Source organism: Lissotriton helveticus, chromosome 10, assembly GCF_964261635.1.
Source record: "Lissotriton helveticus chromosome 10, aLisHel1.1, whole genome shotgun sequence".
Taxonomy (NCBI): domain Eukaryota; kingdom Metazoa; phylum Chordata; class Amphibia; order Caudata; family Salamandridae; genus Lissotriton; species Lissotriton helveticus.
In genome coordinates this window covers 440,746,324-440,761,881 of record NC_136071.1, presented here as the reverse complement: position 1 = coordinate 440,761,881, position 15,558 = coordinate 440,746,324, and positions in this window count along the sequence as shown.

Sequence of the window (15,558 nt, the reverse complement as noted above, 5' to 3'; positions counted from 1 at the left end):
AAAATTTGAAATTTACACATTCGGTGGATAGCAAGACAATGGTGTTCCTCGATTTGGAAATTACAAAAGAAAATGGAATACTACACACAAAAACGTATCAAAAACCAACTGCAAAGAACATCGCATTAAGATACGAAAGCTTCCACCCACGGAGTTTAAAATAAAATCTGCCCTACGGCCAGTATCTCCGCCTTAGACGAAATTGCAGCAAGTTGGAAGACTACAAATGCCAAGCAAAAGAACTGACAAAAAAATTATCAGAACGAGGATACCCTAAACATATCCTGACTAAAGGACAAAAACGAGCACGCAACCAGCCTAGAGAAGCTGTCCTTGAAGACAGGATTAAGACAGTGGAGTCACCGCCACTAACATGCGTCACCACATTTAACAGCATATCCAACAAGGTAACTAAGTCTATTAAAAAAACATTGGAAAATTTTGAACACCGGGAATCTCCATTGGGAGAAACCCCTTTTTTCATTTAAAAGAGCCCGCAGCATCAAGGACACTCTGGTGCACACCCGACCAAACAAATCAAGCGTGACAGAACAGCCGAATGTACTGAGCGCCTGGGGTCTTCCAAAAGTAACGGGACACCATCCTTGTGGCAACTGCAGAGTTTGTCACTTAACAACAACAACAAAAACATTACAGCTGACGAATGGTGAGACCTGGATACAACGAACACATACAAATTGTAACAGTACAAATATAGTATATTTAATCACCTGCCCATGTGGACTACAGTATGTGGGAATGACCGGCAGAAAAGCCAAACAGCTTATTTGTGAACATAGGAGTTCAATCAAATGTAAAAAAATTGCAACAAGACTCACAGAACATTTTTTGTCAGCTAATCACACCACAAATGACTTAAAATGGACAATAATCGAACAAATACCTTTAGGCGACAATACCAACTGTCGCCTTTTTGAAAAGGAACAACGTTGGATATATCGTTTATCGACACACATCTCTGGATTAAACGATAATATCCCATGGTCCACTGAGAGAAACAAATGATTGCTCTAATATAAATCTCTGTCTGAACTAATATTTAAAACCTGAATTCGGCCTCATTCCTCTCTCTAGCTATATGGTGACCGTGTTTCGAGTTGGAGAACTGTCTCTCTTGTGTCCATATAGCCAGTACATACAGTCAAGTTCATTATTAGAAAGAGAATTCTTCTGAACGTTAACACCATTGTACATGGCTCAAAATATTGTTGTGAGGTTAATAAAGTTGCCATTTTTTCCTCAATGAAAAAAGTTTGTGGTTCCCTCATGCACACAGAGTATTGTCTCTTTACACATGGTCCCTTACAAGATCGATTGCACGGACACAACGTGCTACGGGGGCCCAATGAGATTACAAGATCGGCTTCACGAGCATCACGTGCTCCGTGAGCCCGATGCTCGGAGAGTATTGTTTCTTTACACATAGTCCCTCACAAGATCGATGGCACGGACACAACGTGCTACGGGGCCCAATGGGATTAGAAGATCGGCTCTACGAGCATCACGGGCTCCGTGAGCCCAATGAGAACATAAGATACGCGGTAGTGCGGGTCCCACTATCGTTGGGATACCGCGCTGGAAGAATAGGTTGATGGCGGGCTGACGCCAACCGACAAGTAAGATATACAGCATCACTTCTATGTAGAGATGGTTTGTCCCTCTGAAGTCGGTAATTTTTGACTCGGGCCTCTATTAAACTTTAACCATTGGATCTATGGTTGTCCTTTTGTAGAACGCTCGGAGATCAGCCACCCGCGATGTCCATGAGGCACATTTAGCACCTCACTGAAGTAAGTTGTTGCTTCTTCCAGGGGTACAATTGAAGGGTAAAAAAACATCCCCATGCTCCTTTTGGCATTATCAGCATTTTGCACTGTTTTTAGACTACCTGGTTTTTGGCAGTATCTATATTTCGTTTTCTTTTGCAATACAATGTGTGTCTACAAAAGAGGAGTGACCACATTGTTTATGGTAACTTAACAAAAAGAAAAATTAAAAGTGTTTCTGTGATTTCACTTGGGAACACACATAACGAGTTACCTTTTGTGACTAGCAATATAATACTTATGCTGTTAGTGCACATTTCTGCATGCCTTATTAGAGTGCACTGGAAAAATAGAGATAAATATATACCTAAATGGAAGATTATCATGATCATGTTATGTATGTTTATTTTTCTATCTCCAGGTCCTTACACAGAATGCTGTATATAGAACGACAACCGTGAGTACACGGGAGTTACACTGTAGGGTCTGAAAAGGGTGCACCTTAGCATGTGCAGACCTCTCGTCCCTTTTATCCTGGTCCTGAAGAAAACCGATAATTATAACAGGTTGAAACATGTCGACCATATTCTTTTAACCACTTCCAGATACTATATGGCCAATAGCACCATGAGTAGTATCACACTTGGTTTTAATTAGGTGACACGGACTCCAGAATAAATAGTTCCAAAGGAGTATCTGGTGTTTACCTTTTTAATTCACCTCACTAACAATTTCACTTTTCACCCCCCACTACACAAAAACAACCAGCTCCGCTGCAGTTGCAGGCGTCGCAGCACACCTAAGTGGCACTCGGTCACTTGTGTGGGCCCCGATGATGAAGCATGTCACCGACCAGTCGGTGAGTGAGGGGTTTCTTAAAAAAGAAATGATTTCTTTTTTTACCACTTATTCATCTCTTATCTGTTCTAGGACTATCAATATTTCATGTCTTGGGGACTACTCCTGTCATTGTTTTTGCTACTTGATTAGTGTTCCAAAAGGCTTGTGCATTAATCGCCACCCGTTGCACTGTGAAGTAAGAGATTTCCCCCGTCATTTAGCCAGTTTATCATTCACCAAGTTTAAACAATTGGCACTCCAGTGTTTTGTCCATAATTCATCCAACATATTTTGTCCACTCACAAGAAGTCACTCACAATCACTGCGAGGACAGCAAATTCCTCATTGAAATTTTATTATTTAATTTTCAAATGCCTTAAACGTGCCCATCCGGGCTTCGACTTAAGCATGTGGAGGTATATAGTACGTACTCCAGAACTGCACAAAATTCCACCCAATGCATTTCGGCCTCTCTTTAGACCTTTGTCAGGGGTAACTGAAAAAGACAGAAAATGACATCTAAACCTACTGTTTAAAACGTAATGCAATTAATCCCTTCTGTGCTTATACCTTTATACCACAATATCTCAATTGGATTCACTTGAGCAACATATATATTTGCATGTACAGGACGGATGTATGACGTTACAACGCATGCTTTTACATCGCATGCCTTTACAACGCCGTTTTTACATCGCATACCATTACAACGCATAGCGCTTTTGGGTGTTGGATAGTGAATAGTTTAATTTACTATTCCAACTCCAGTCCCCGTGGACACTAGGGAAGGTTATTGGATGGTAAATTAACCTATTCCCTATCCTAGAGCGCCCCCCAGCGCAATGCGTTGTAATGGTTTGCGTTGTAATGACCGCGTTGTAATGGTAGTGCGTTGTAAAAGTTTCGTTGTAAGTGATGTTTCCCGTACAGGACATTACAAAGAATCTGGACATAAAAGAAAGAGAGACTCAGAATTTCAGTTTTTTAGAAGTGCATATAGCATCTTATATTTTAAGGACATATTTTTATGCAAAACAATAAAAAAAACAGGTAAGAAACAGCACTGGAAGCATATAATGTGGTGGCAACCCAAGGGGGCTTTGTGCACTACGTGATAGTGAAATAAAAGGTGACGGCGCAAGTGACATGTGGGTGAAAACAGCGAAAGACGCAAGGTGTCACAATGAAAAAACAATATATGCAAAGTTGTTGGTTCCTCCTTAGTGAATTAGTAATTGCTATTAGTTTGGGAACCCAAGAAGATAATGCGCCATGAGTTGCGCTGTATTACGGATCGACGGTGTTTCGATCCTATCGAGTTAGGATCTTCATCAGGACCGGGTTGCCGGATAAGGTGAGTGCTAATGGTAAGGTGTCCAACTGGATATTGGTGTTGGTACTGCGGAGGGGGACCGCTTGGGCGTCGTGATGGAAGTGAACCAAGCTGGAGTCAATCGGGCTCGTCAAGGTCCGAGGCCAGAACTAGGAGGGTGAAGGCTCAGGTGAAAAGCCCAGTTCTGGTTCAAGGGCAATGGTAGTGTGGCCGGGTTGAGGACGCACAATCCACTTTGTGGGTCCAAATTGGTAGAGGCAGGTGGTGGCACAGAAGCGGGTCCCCATTCTGTCCGGAAAGGCAATGGAAAAATGATAACTAGGGCACTTCTTCAATGCAGTGTGTCCACTCGATGATGCGTGACTTAGGGAGAAGGCACAAAGACGGAGCCCCGTTCTGGCCCTTGTTTCAATTGAAGTGCTTGTGGGAGAAGTAAGGCAGGGTCAGGGGATCCACTGCTAAGGTCCCAAACGGATACCTCAGAGTAGGTGTAGTACCGCCGTCACTGTCCGGGGGTCCAAGGGCGGCGTGTGATCTGGTTTGAAGAAGTGCCCTCGTTATCATTTTTCCATTGCCTTTCCGGCCAGAACGGGGACCAGCATCTGTGCCACCACCTGCCTGTATCCATTTGGACCCACAAAGTGGATCGTGCGTCCTCAACCTGGTCACACTACTGTTTCTTAACTGTTTTTTGATTGTTTTGCATAAAAATATGTCCTTGAAATATATGATGCTATATGCACTTCTAAAAAACTGAAATTCTGAGTCTCTCTTTCTTTTATGTCCAGATTCTTTGTAATGTCCTGTACAAGCAAATATATCTGTTGCTCAAGTGAATCCAATTGATATATTGTTGTTTTATACATATGTACACCCAGATCTCAATCTGTTCTAAGGGTTATACTCCTTTTGCTTTTCCCCATACCTTTATACCATCACGTTTTCAATCATTGCACCCAACCCTATCTATCAAAAACATGCCCATCAACACTTAATCCAGTCTCCCTTTACTTTAAAAGTACCTGAAACTAGTGCTTACGAAACAACCAACATTGCCATTAAATTAATTAATAAATGCAGAAAACGCATCCTTGTTCGTACACATAGTCCTTGCCTCTACCAGACGGTAAACCCTTCACTTCCTCCCAGGCTGGTAACAGGGAGGAAGGGAAGGGTTTACAGTCTGGTTTTATTGATTAATTTAATGGCAATGTTGCTCGTTTTGTAAGCACTAGTTTCAGGTACTTTTAGAGTAAAGGGAGACTGGAGTAAGTGTTGATGGGCATGTTTTTGATACATAGGGTGGGGTGCAAATGAAACAATAAAATATCAATGAGGAATTCGCTGTCCTCGCAGTGATTTTGAGTGACTTCTTGTGAGTGGACAAAATATGCTGGATGAATTATGGACAAATCACTGGAGTACCAATTGTTTAAACTTGGTGAATGATAAACTGGCTGTATGACAGGGGAAAATCCCTAACTTTGCAGTGCGACGGGGTGGCGCATAATGCACAAGCCTTTTGGAACACTAATCAAGTATCCGTGACTGGGATAGTTCACGGCACCCGCTACGCCCGCATCCTTTGAGACTAAATAACATTGAAAATCACACATAACAAAAGGAGTGCATCTTGTTTTACTAGCAACTCTTAGTAGGTGGGCATTTTCTTACTTTACCATCCTGTGTGCCTCTGACTGTTTGTGTATTCAGCGTCTGGTGTTGGAGTGACAGGAGCCGGGGATGTGCATGTGAGAAGTTGGCCTGGTATATGATGCTCACTAGTTCTAGTGATCACCTTGTACCATGCCAAGCAACCCTTATGGTGCAGGTTGTAAAGTCAACCTTATACACAAGCTATCCTAGGGGTAGCATGGACTAAGCAGTCTTAGGCTAAACTCTATAAAGGCATGTGAAGCAAGCTGTTTTACCATACACAATCCCTCGAATACCAAATGAAAGGACACCACACAGATATATATTGAAAATATATATAGATTTATTTCTACAAATATCCCTGATACTCTTTATGAGCACAGAAGCAAATGCGTTAAAACAAAACACAGTTTAAACACACAAAAGTTGCACAATTTTGGATGAGCCCTAGGGGCCACCTAAACCATATACTAAAATAGTGGTATAAGAACCACTATGGGGAAAGTGAAGAGGCCTAGGGCCTGGGGAATCGCTGGAGCTGTTCGGGACTAGCAGTGAAGAAGTCGGGAAAGGCCCGCGGGACTCGGGTGCAGTGCGGAAAGTGCACGCTTTACCAATGCAATGTCAATGGTGCGTAAAAGTTACAAAGTTAGTTAAAAAAGAACCTTCCGAGTGACCTAGAAGGATAAAACTTTAGACACAGACACTAGAGGTGTGTACCAGTGTGGGAACACCGGCGGAGCTGAGTTACCTCACTCACAGGAAGCGGGTGCATAGGGTCGAAGTAGTGTCGGGTTTCGTCACGCAGGTCGATGGTGCTTGGAGCTGAAGATGCTGCAGGCGGCTCGATGTGAAGAGTTCCGGTGGATCCAAGGGTGGATCTGAAGAGGTGAAGACCTGAAAGCAGAGGGGACAATGTTCAAAGTCACTAGCCAGTGACTACCGTGGAACCAGAGTGGAACCAGGCGATGTCGGGTGCAAACAGGCATCGAGGTGTAGCTTCTCTCTGCAGCCACGTGGACACGAGGGATCGAAGACGTCCAGGAGTCGGTCACGAGCTGTCACACGCAGGCTTCTCGCTGTTGGCGGTGTCGGCAACTTGATTGGAGCAAACAGGCCTTGGCTAATGCAAGCCACGCAGGAATCAAAAAAGGCTTGTTACTCGGACCAGCAAGGTCAGAGCAGGTACTCCTTTTTACAGGAGCAAGGGCAAGTCTGGAACAACCAGACCCGCAGTCTAAGTCGAAGGTTTCGTTGCCAAGATGGCCGCTAACCACATGGCAAGTGGCCGGGATGGCGCGTCGAGTGGCACGGTGCAAAAGGGCCCCACGCAGATCGTGGAGATGCTGGGGGGCTGATCTTCGGTGTAAGGGCTGCTCGAGGTTGGCGCTTCTCAAACCCCAAAGCACAGCATCGAGGGTGCCTTTGATGCTGCGCAGTCAGCTTCTCGGGGGTCTTTCAAGAGGTCCGGTCCCACGTCTCTCGGTGCCTCCACGGGTCCCTTCTTTGCAGGGACTGTGGATCGGGCGGTGAGAAGTGTGGGAGTCTGGGTCTTGTCAGGCTCTGGGCTCGGGCTCCGGCGGGAGGCGGCAGCAAAGCAGACGTCGAGTTGCTGGTTGGTGCCTGTGTTCACAGGGTGGTCACTCCTTGGCCACAAGGGAGATTCTCTTCCATCTTCTGTGCAGCAGAATGTCGAAGTCCAGTCTTCTTCTGTATTTCAAGTTGATTCAGGATGATCTCAAGTCTCAGGACACAGCTCCCACTCTTATTCGAATCTGGGGGGCCGGATCACCTACTAGGTCCCTCCTCTGGGTGGAACCAGGAAGGGGGGTGGTAACACCCCCTTTCCTTTGTCCAGTTTCGCGCCAGGACTGGGGCTGGAAAGCCCCAGCACCGGTTTGAACTGGCCTATGCACAGGGACACCTTGTGTGCCCCAGGCATGTCTGGTTCTATTCAGCCCTGTCCTACCCAATACACAAAATCCTGTCTGGAGTAGTGCTAGCACCTACCCAGGCAGGAAACCCTTTGTCCAAGCTGCCCTCGCTGGAAGGACTCCCAGCAGCAGGAGGTCAGACTTGTGTCTGTGGTGGCAGCATCCATTTTGGGATGCTAAGGCTCTGTTTAACTTTAACCGGGGTTCAGGCTAGGTACATGTCGTGTCCCTCTAGAAGGGTGGAATGCTACCCCCGTCGCCAGAACTGGCGAGGGGGTAGTATTCCAATTCGTATGACACCTTACTCAACATGTTTTGATAAAGCCAAACCCAAGATAGCATTTAACCGCGAGGTTCATAATGCACTTAAGAGTATATGGTATGGCAATATCATGAAACAGCTAAAGGACATGGTTCCGAAAGCTGCAGACAGGCTCAGCTCATGCCAGAGCACCATCTCACATATTTCCAAGCACTCTGCCTCCAGGATTGATGAGGCCTTCCATAGGAGTGACTGATAGGAACATATGTGTCCATTTTAGGTTAGGTATAGGCATACTACACCTAAGTAAGGGATGGTTACACTGACTTACCCCAGCTGAGTGATCAGCCAGTTTTGTCAAATATGGAGGCCAGGCCAGGGGTGGCACAATACATGCTGCAGCCCCTGGTAGGCCTTGGAAGCACCTATGCCCTGGGTACCTGGGTACACTGTTACAGGGGCCAATAAGGTGAACCAGTTCCAATTGTGTATGTACCTAAGGTACATGGAGTCCGTTTTAAGGAGAGAGCAATTAGCCTGGGGCCCTGAATAGCAGGATCCCAGGCCAACTATGTCAAAAACCAGCTAAACACCAGGCAAAAAGTTTGGGGGTAACCATAGTCAGATATCCACCTTCCTACATAACCCCCCCCCAAACGAAAGGAGATAAGGCTATCCTAGACCAGGTAAGCCTATATTGCCTAAGTGGCCATATAAGGAAGTACCAGCTCTGGCTTGGTTACCCCCTGTCTCATGGTCCACTAAGCAATCCCTCACCCTAAGGGTATCTGAGGGTCTCCACCATAGGGAATCTCTACCTGTGGTGTGTCTTTGCAAAGTTAAAGGCTGGTGTTGGGATGGAGTACTGAAGTGAGATCCCTCTGTAGGACACAGCTTCCTCCAATCACTCTCCACCATGTGTGCCTTTCTTTCTTTGACTGAGTTGCACACTGCTCTCAGGGTCAACCTCTGGCTACCTAAAGCTGGAGGCTGGGTCCCTCTTGTTGGCTTACTGGAGGGACAGGTCAGGTTTGGGGCCTTGGGGTCCCGGGTTTGGATGTGCCCAACAGAATCCATCTGTGGGAGGTCCCTAACTACTTTTAAGGGGGCTCCCTCAGGAGTTTTTAAAGTTTTCACCTCACTAGGGCTACTAGTTTCGGTGCCCCTAATCTGTTGATGGGGGTGCTTTATTTGACAGGGGGCCCTTTGGGGCTCACTGTCCTTCTTGTCCTCTGCAGCCCTGGGCTGAGCAAGGCAAGGTAGAGAGGGGCAGGATACCTGCTCAAGACTGGTTCCCACCTGAGAAGGGTCCACTGTCATCAGAGGCTCTGTCAGGCCAGGCCTAACAACCTCTGGGACAGTTCCTTCATCAGGGGTAAGATCAGTTCCCTGAGGAGGCTGATCCTTTCCTAAAGTCTGGTGGGAGGGAGATTTCTCTTCCTCCTCAATGCTCTCTGTTTGTGTGGAGTGATCCATCTTTTCAAGCTTCACAACACATGTATCAGTTTGAGTTTGGGCTGTGGCCATCACAGCCCCACCAACCTTTTCAGGAGGAGATTCAGTTTGGGTATGGGCTGTTACCATCACAGCCCTGCTAATCTCTTCAGGAGGGAAGTTAGCTAAAGATGGGGCTGAGGTTTGCTCAGCCCTACCAACCTTTTCAGGAAGGACATCTTGGATTGGGGCTGTAGCCATCACGGCCCCACTAACCTTTCCATGGAGATTTACCATTTTAGAATGGGTTTCTTGTTCCACCTCAGCCCAGGCTGAGATTTCTAAATCATTCCCCAGTAGACAATCTACAGGCAAGTTTGATGACACTGCCACTCTCTTTGGGCCAGTGACACCTCCCCAGCTAAGATTTACTACTGCCATGGGGTGATTGGTTTCTATTCCATCAATGTTGGTCACCTGATATGTGGCATCAGGTAAAAGTTGCCTTGAGGGGACTAGACATTCAGCCAACATGGTGATGCTAGCCCCTATGTCTCTAAAGGCCTCAACTTTCAAGCCATTGATGAGGGGCTCCTGTCTATACTTGCTCAAAGTGTTTGGGCAAGCAGTGAAATTGGCAAACCCCATGCCAGTCTCATAGACAAGAGTATCTGAGGTAGGGGACCTGGTTAGGCCAGAATCCACCTGTCCTCCAAAAGTAAACCCACCCAGATTCCTGGGTGTGCTCCCACTTCCTGGGGGATTACTGCTGACAGTAACAGGAGGTGTTGGAGCTGGCTTTGGAGGTATATTCTCTTTATTGCCATTCTTGGGACAACAGCTGTCTGTTTTGTAATGCCCAACCTGTTTACAGACATGACAATAAGACTTTTTCTGGGTTGAAGAAGTGTCTTGGGACCCACCCCCATCCTTGGAGTTTTGGGGCCCTGGGGAAGTCTTTTCCTTACTTTTATCCCCACCCTTCTCTTGAGGCTTGGTAGTCTCTTTCTTTTGGTCACCACCCTGGTTCTTAGGCCTGATCCTGGTTCTGACCCATTTGTCTGCCCTCCTACCCAATTCTTGTGGGGAGGTCAGATCAGAGTCAACCAGGTGCTGATGTAGAAGCTGATTTTGACAATTACTTAAGATTTGCTTTCTCATAATTAAATTATACAATCCTGTATAGTCAGTAACCTTACTTCCCAGCAACCAGCCCTCCAGAGCCTTAGTGGCACATTCAACAAATTCAGACCAGTCCTGAGTCTGTGTCTTCTGGGTGTCTCTGAACATTAACCTGTACTGTTCAGTGGTTAAGCCTAACCCATCAATCAGAGCACTCTTCAGGACCAGGTAGTTTCTAGAATCCCCATCACTAACTGTGAGGAGTCTGTCTCGGCCTCTACCTTCAAAGGAGAGCCACAAGATTGCTGCCACTGCTCCTGAGGGACCTGCTGTACTTTGCAAGCTCTCTCAAGTGCAGTCATCCATTTGTGGATATCATCCCCAAGTTTGTAGTGGGGCACAATCTTACTCAGGTTTCTATTGTCATAGGACCTGTCTTTATCCTTAGGGATAGTGCTGCCACCAGTGGATTCTAATCCACTCTCTCTAGGCTGCCTTGCTCTAGCAAGTTTCTCTTTGGCCAGGGCAACTTCTAATTCTTGTCTCTGGATCCTAAGTTCAGCCTCTCTCATTTTGGCCTCATGTTCCCTTCTCTGAGGGCTAGTGAACTCCCTTCTGGAGTTGCCATGAGAACCTCTAGAAACATGGGAAGTATTGGACTCACCTGAGTGATTCCTCCTCCTCCTATGCTCCTGGTTAAGTCCATTTGGGGGTCTGAATGGGTTGGACCCACCTTCAGTCCCAAATAAGCTTAGGTTAGCCTGGTTAAGCCTGCTGACTAACACCTGGCTATCTCTATCATCATCAGACTCACTTTCTTCTACCTCCTCCCCCTCTTCCTCTTCCTCAGGCTGAGAATTCCCAGGGGTCTGGTCTTCCTCATCTATCTGGATGACAGGGGCATCAGGGTTATCATCTTCAGTGGGAGAGCCTCCATCTCCAGTCCCTGAGGTGCCTGGTTTGGAGTTCTTTAGAGCTTCAGACTGGTCTAACAGCTCTCTGAGGTGTCCTGCTGTAGGAGTAGGACCTGTTTTGATTCCTCTCATGGAACACAGTTGCCTCAGTTCCTTAAATGGAAAGATAGCAAATTTGGATGGTGCCCTTGGAGGGTCACTCTCAACAGAGGTGGTTCCAGTGGATCCCTCTGCTCCAGACATTGCTCTAGTGTGGTGGATGTGTTGCAATCTACCTACACTTGTGTTTTCCTACAAAACCTATCTAGTAGTTGTAGTCAGGGTGTGCTACTCCCTATCCTCTACAACAACTAAGTTCAGTAGAACTTAAGTATATCTAGTCTTGTTTTAGTGTACCTCTCAGGTACCTGTATGATCTTTCAAATGATATTTTCAAAGATTGTAATGGTAAAACAACAGCAAGCTCAAATCCCAATCCGCTGCTCACCAATGTGAGAAGTTGGCCTGGTATATGATGCTCACTAGTTCTAGTGATCACCTTGTACCATGCCAAGCAACCCTTATGGTGCAGGTTGTAAAGTCAACCTTATAGACAAGCTATCCTAGGGGTAGCATGGACTAAGCAGTCTTAGGCTAAACTCTATAAAGGCATGTGAAGCAAGCTGTTTTACCATACACAATCCCTCAAATACCAAATGAAAGGACACCACACAGATATATATTGAAAATATATATAGATTTATTTCTACAAATATCCCTGATACTCTTTATGAGCACAGAAGCAAATGCGTTAAAACAAAACAAAGTTTAAATACACAAAAGTTGCACAATTTTGGATGAGCCCTAGGGGCCACCTAAACCATATACTAAAATAGTGGTATAAGAACCACTATGGGGAAAGTGAAGAGGCCCAGGGCCTGGGGAATCGCTGGAGCTGTTCGGGACTAGCAGTGAAGAAGTCGGGAAAGGCCCGCGGGACTCGGGTGCAGTGCGGAAAGTGCACGCTTTACCAATGCAATGTCAATGGTGCGTAAAAGTTACAAAGTTAGTTAAAAAGGAACCTTCCGAGTGACCTAGAAGGATGAAACTTTAGACACAGACACTAGAGGTGTGTACCAGTGTGGGAACACCGGCGGAGCTGAGTTACCTCACCCACAGGAAGCTGGTGCATAGGGTTGAAGTAGTATCGGGTTTCGTCACGCAGGTCGATGGTGCTTGGAGCTGAAGATGCTGCAGGCGGCTCGATGTGAAGAGTTCCGGTGGATCCAAGGGTGGATCTGAAGAGGTGAAGACCTGAAAGCAGAGGGGACAATGTTCAAAGTCACTAGCCAGTGACTACCGTGGAACCAGAGTGGAACCAGGCGATGTTGGGTGCAAACAGGCGTCAAGGTGTAGCTTCTCTCTGCAGCCACGTGGACACGAGGGGTCGAAGACGTCCAGGAGTCGGTCACGAGCTGTCACACGCAGGCTTCTCGCTGTTGGCGGTGTCGGCAACTTGATTGGAGCAAACAGGCCTTGGCTAATGAAAGCCACGCAGGAATCAAAAAAGGCTTGTTACTCGGACCAGCAAGGTCAGAGCAGGTACTCCTTTTTACAGGAGCAAGGGCAAGTCTGGAGCAACCAGACCCACAGTGTAAGTCGAAGGTTTCATCGCCAAGATGGCCGCTAACCACGTGGCAAGTGGCCGGGATGGCGCGTCGAGTGGCACAGTGCAAAAGGGCCCCACGCAGATCATGGAGATGCTGGGGGGCTGATCTTCGGTGCAAGGGCTGCTCGAGGTTGAGGCTTCTCAAACCCCAAAGCACAGCATTGAGGGTGCCTCTGATGCTGCGCAGTCAGCTTCTCGGGGGTCTTTCAAGAGGTCCGGTCCCACGTCTCTCGGTGCCTCCACGGGTCCCTTCTTTGCAGGGACTGTGGATCGGGCTGTGAGAAGTCTGGGAGTCTGGGTCTTGTCAGGCTCTGGGCTTGGGCTCCGGCGGGAGGCGGCGGCAAAGCAGACGTCGAGTTGCTGGTTGGTGCCTGTGTTCACAGGGTGGTCACTCCTTGGCCACAAGGGAGATTCTCTTCCGTCTTCTGTGCAGCAGAATGTCGAAGTCCAGTCTTCTTCTGTATTTCAAGTTGATTCAGGATGATCTCAAGTCTCAGGACACAGCTCCCACTCTTATTCGAATCTGGGGGGCCGGATCACCTACTAGGTCCCTCCTCTGGGTGGAACCAGGAAGGGGGGTGGGTACACCCCCTTTCCTTTGTCCAGTTTCGCGCCAGGACTGGGGCTGGATAGCCCCAGCACCGGTTTGAACTGGCCTATGCACAGGGACACCTTGTGTGCCCCAGGCATGTCTGGTTCTATTCAGCCCTGTCCTACCCAATACACAAAATCCTGTCTGGAGTGGTGCTAGCACCTCCCCAGGCAGGAAACCCTTTGTCCAAGCTGCCCTCGCTGGAAGGACTCCCAGCAGCAGGAGGTCAGACTTGTGTCTGTGGTGGCAGCATCCATTTTGGGATGCTAAGGCTCTGTTTAACTTTAACCGGGGTTCAGGCTAGGTACATGTCGTGTCCCTCTAGAAGGGTGGAATGCTACCCCGTCGCCAGAACTGGCGAGGGGGTAGTATTCCAATTCGTATGACACCTTACTCGACATGTTTTGATAAAGCCAAACCCAAGATAGCATTTAACCGCGAGGTTCATAATGCACTTAAGAGTATATGGTATGGCAATATCATGAAACAGCTAAAGGACATGGTTCCGAAAGCTGCAGACAGGCTCAGCTCATGCCAGAGCACCATCTCACATATTTCCAAGCACTCTGCCTCCAGGATTGATGAGGCCTTCCATAGGAGTGACTGATAGGAACATATGTGTCCATTTTAGGTTAGGTATAGGCATACTACACCTAAGTAAGGGGTGGTTACACCGACTTACCCCAGCTGAGTGATCAGCCAGTTGTGTCAAATATGGAGGCCAGGCCAGGGGTGGCACAATACATGCTGCAGCCCCTGGTAGGCCTTGGAAGCACCTATGCCCTGGGTACCTGGGTACACTGTTACAGGGGCCAATAAGGTGAACCAGTTCCAATTGTGTATGTACCTAAGGTACATGGAGTCCATTTTAAGGAGAGAGCAATTAGCCTGGGGCCCTGAATAGCAGGATCCCAGGCCAACTATGTCAAAAACCAGCTAAACACCAGGCAAAAAGTTTGGGGGTAACCATAGTCAGATATCCACCTTCCTACAGTGCATTCACTCTAGACAGTTACTGGTGGGGGTGAGGTGTGCCCTGGCTTGTCTGGGTGACTCACCGCTGGGCTGGATAGACCAGATATTCATTTTGACTGGTAGGAGGCGTTTCACTTGCTCCTGAATAGGCTGTGTCTCATTTTCACAATGGTGTCTCCACCCCCTGTGGTCATGCTGCACCAGGGAGGACAGGACTGGTTTGGACTGGGTTCAGAGACCCTTGCCACAAAGAGAAGAATTACAATTTGGGTATAAATGTTGGACCTAAAACCCCAGGACTTTACATTACTTTAAGGGACAAGAGGAACCTGCCAAGAAGTAGAAGAGTGGAAAAACTGTGCGAGGAGCACTACCTTTTTTGAGTGAGAGGTGGGTCGGCCTACAGTTGCTATTTCTGTCTGTGATGGAGTAAAAGGACTGACTAGTTTTGCCCTGCAGTGATATCCTGCTTGTTGAGAATCTCCAAGGGCCTGTGTGTGCTTGCCTACTGTTGTAAGTCTGAGATACACAAGACTTCAGGAGAAAGATCCATGCTATAGCTAAAAAGAATACCCTGCCTGGGAGATGAGGTGGAGAAGCTGTGTGAGGAATGATGCCCCTAAATTTGCGTGGGGTAGGACAGCCTGCAGTGGTTGCTCCTGCGTGGAGCAGAGAAAGAACTGGACTCTCCTTGCACCTGTATCTTTGCAAAAGAAGTAAGTGCATGTGGAGTGCTTTTGTTTCACAGCTCAGAGCACTGTATTTGCCCCTTGAAAGTCCCAAAATAAAAGCGTGTGAAGAGTGCTTTGGTTTGCGCTACCCTTCGTTCAGTGCTGCCCTTGCCTTGTGGTTACTGAGTGACGGGAGGGGAGTGCTGAGGCATGAGAAGCGCTCTCCCTTTCCCTGGTAGAATGAGCCTGTACTTAACTACAGCCGGGGCTCTGTTACGTGGCCCGGGCTGCAAAGGATTGTGGCTACCACAAGGAATACCAGGCAGCAAGCACAGCCACTCCGTGGAGTTCTCTGCCAGAGGCAGCTCATCAGCGAGGAAGCAGGGTGGA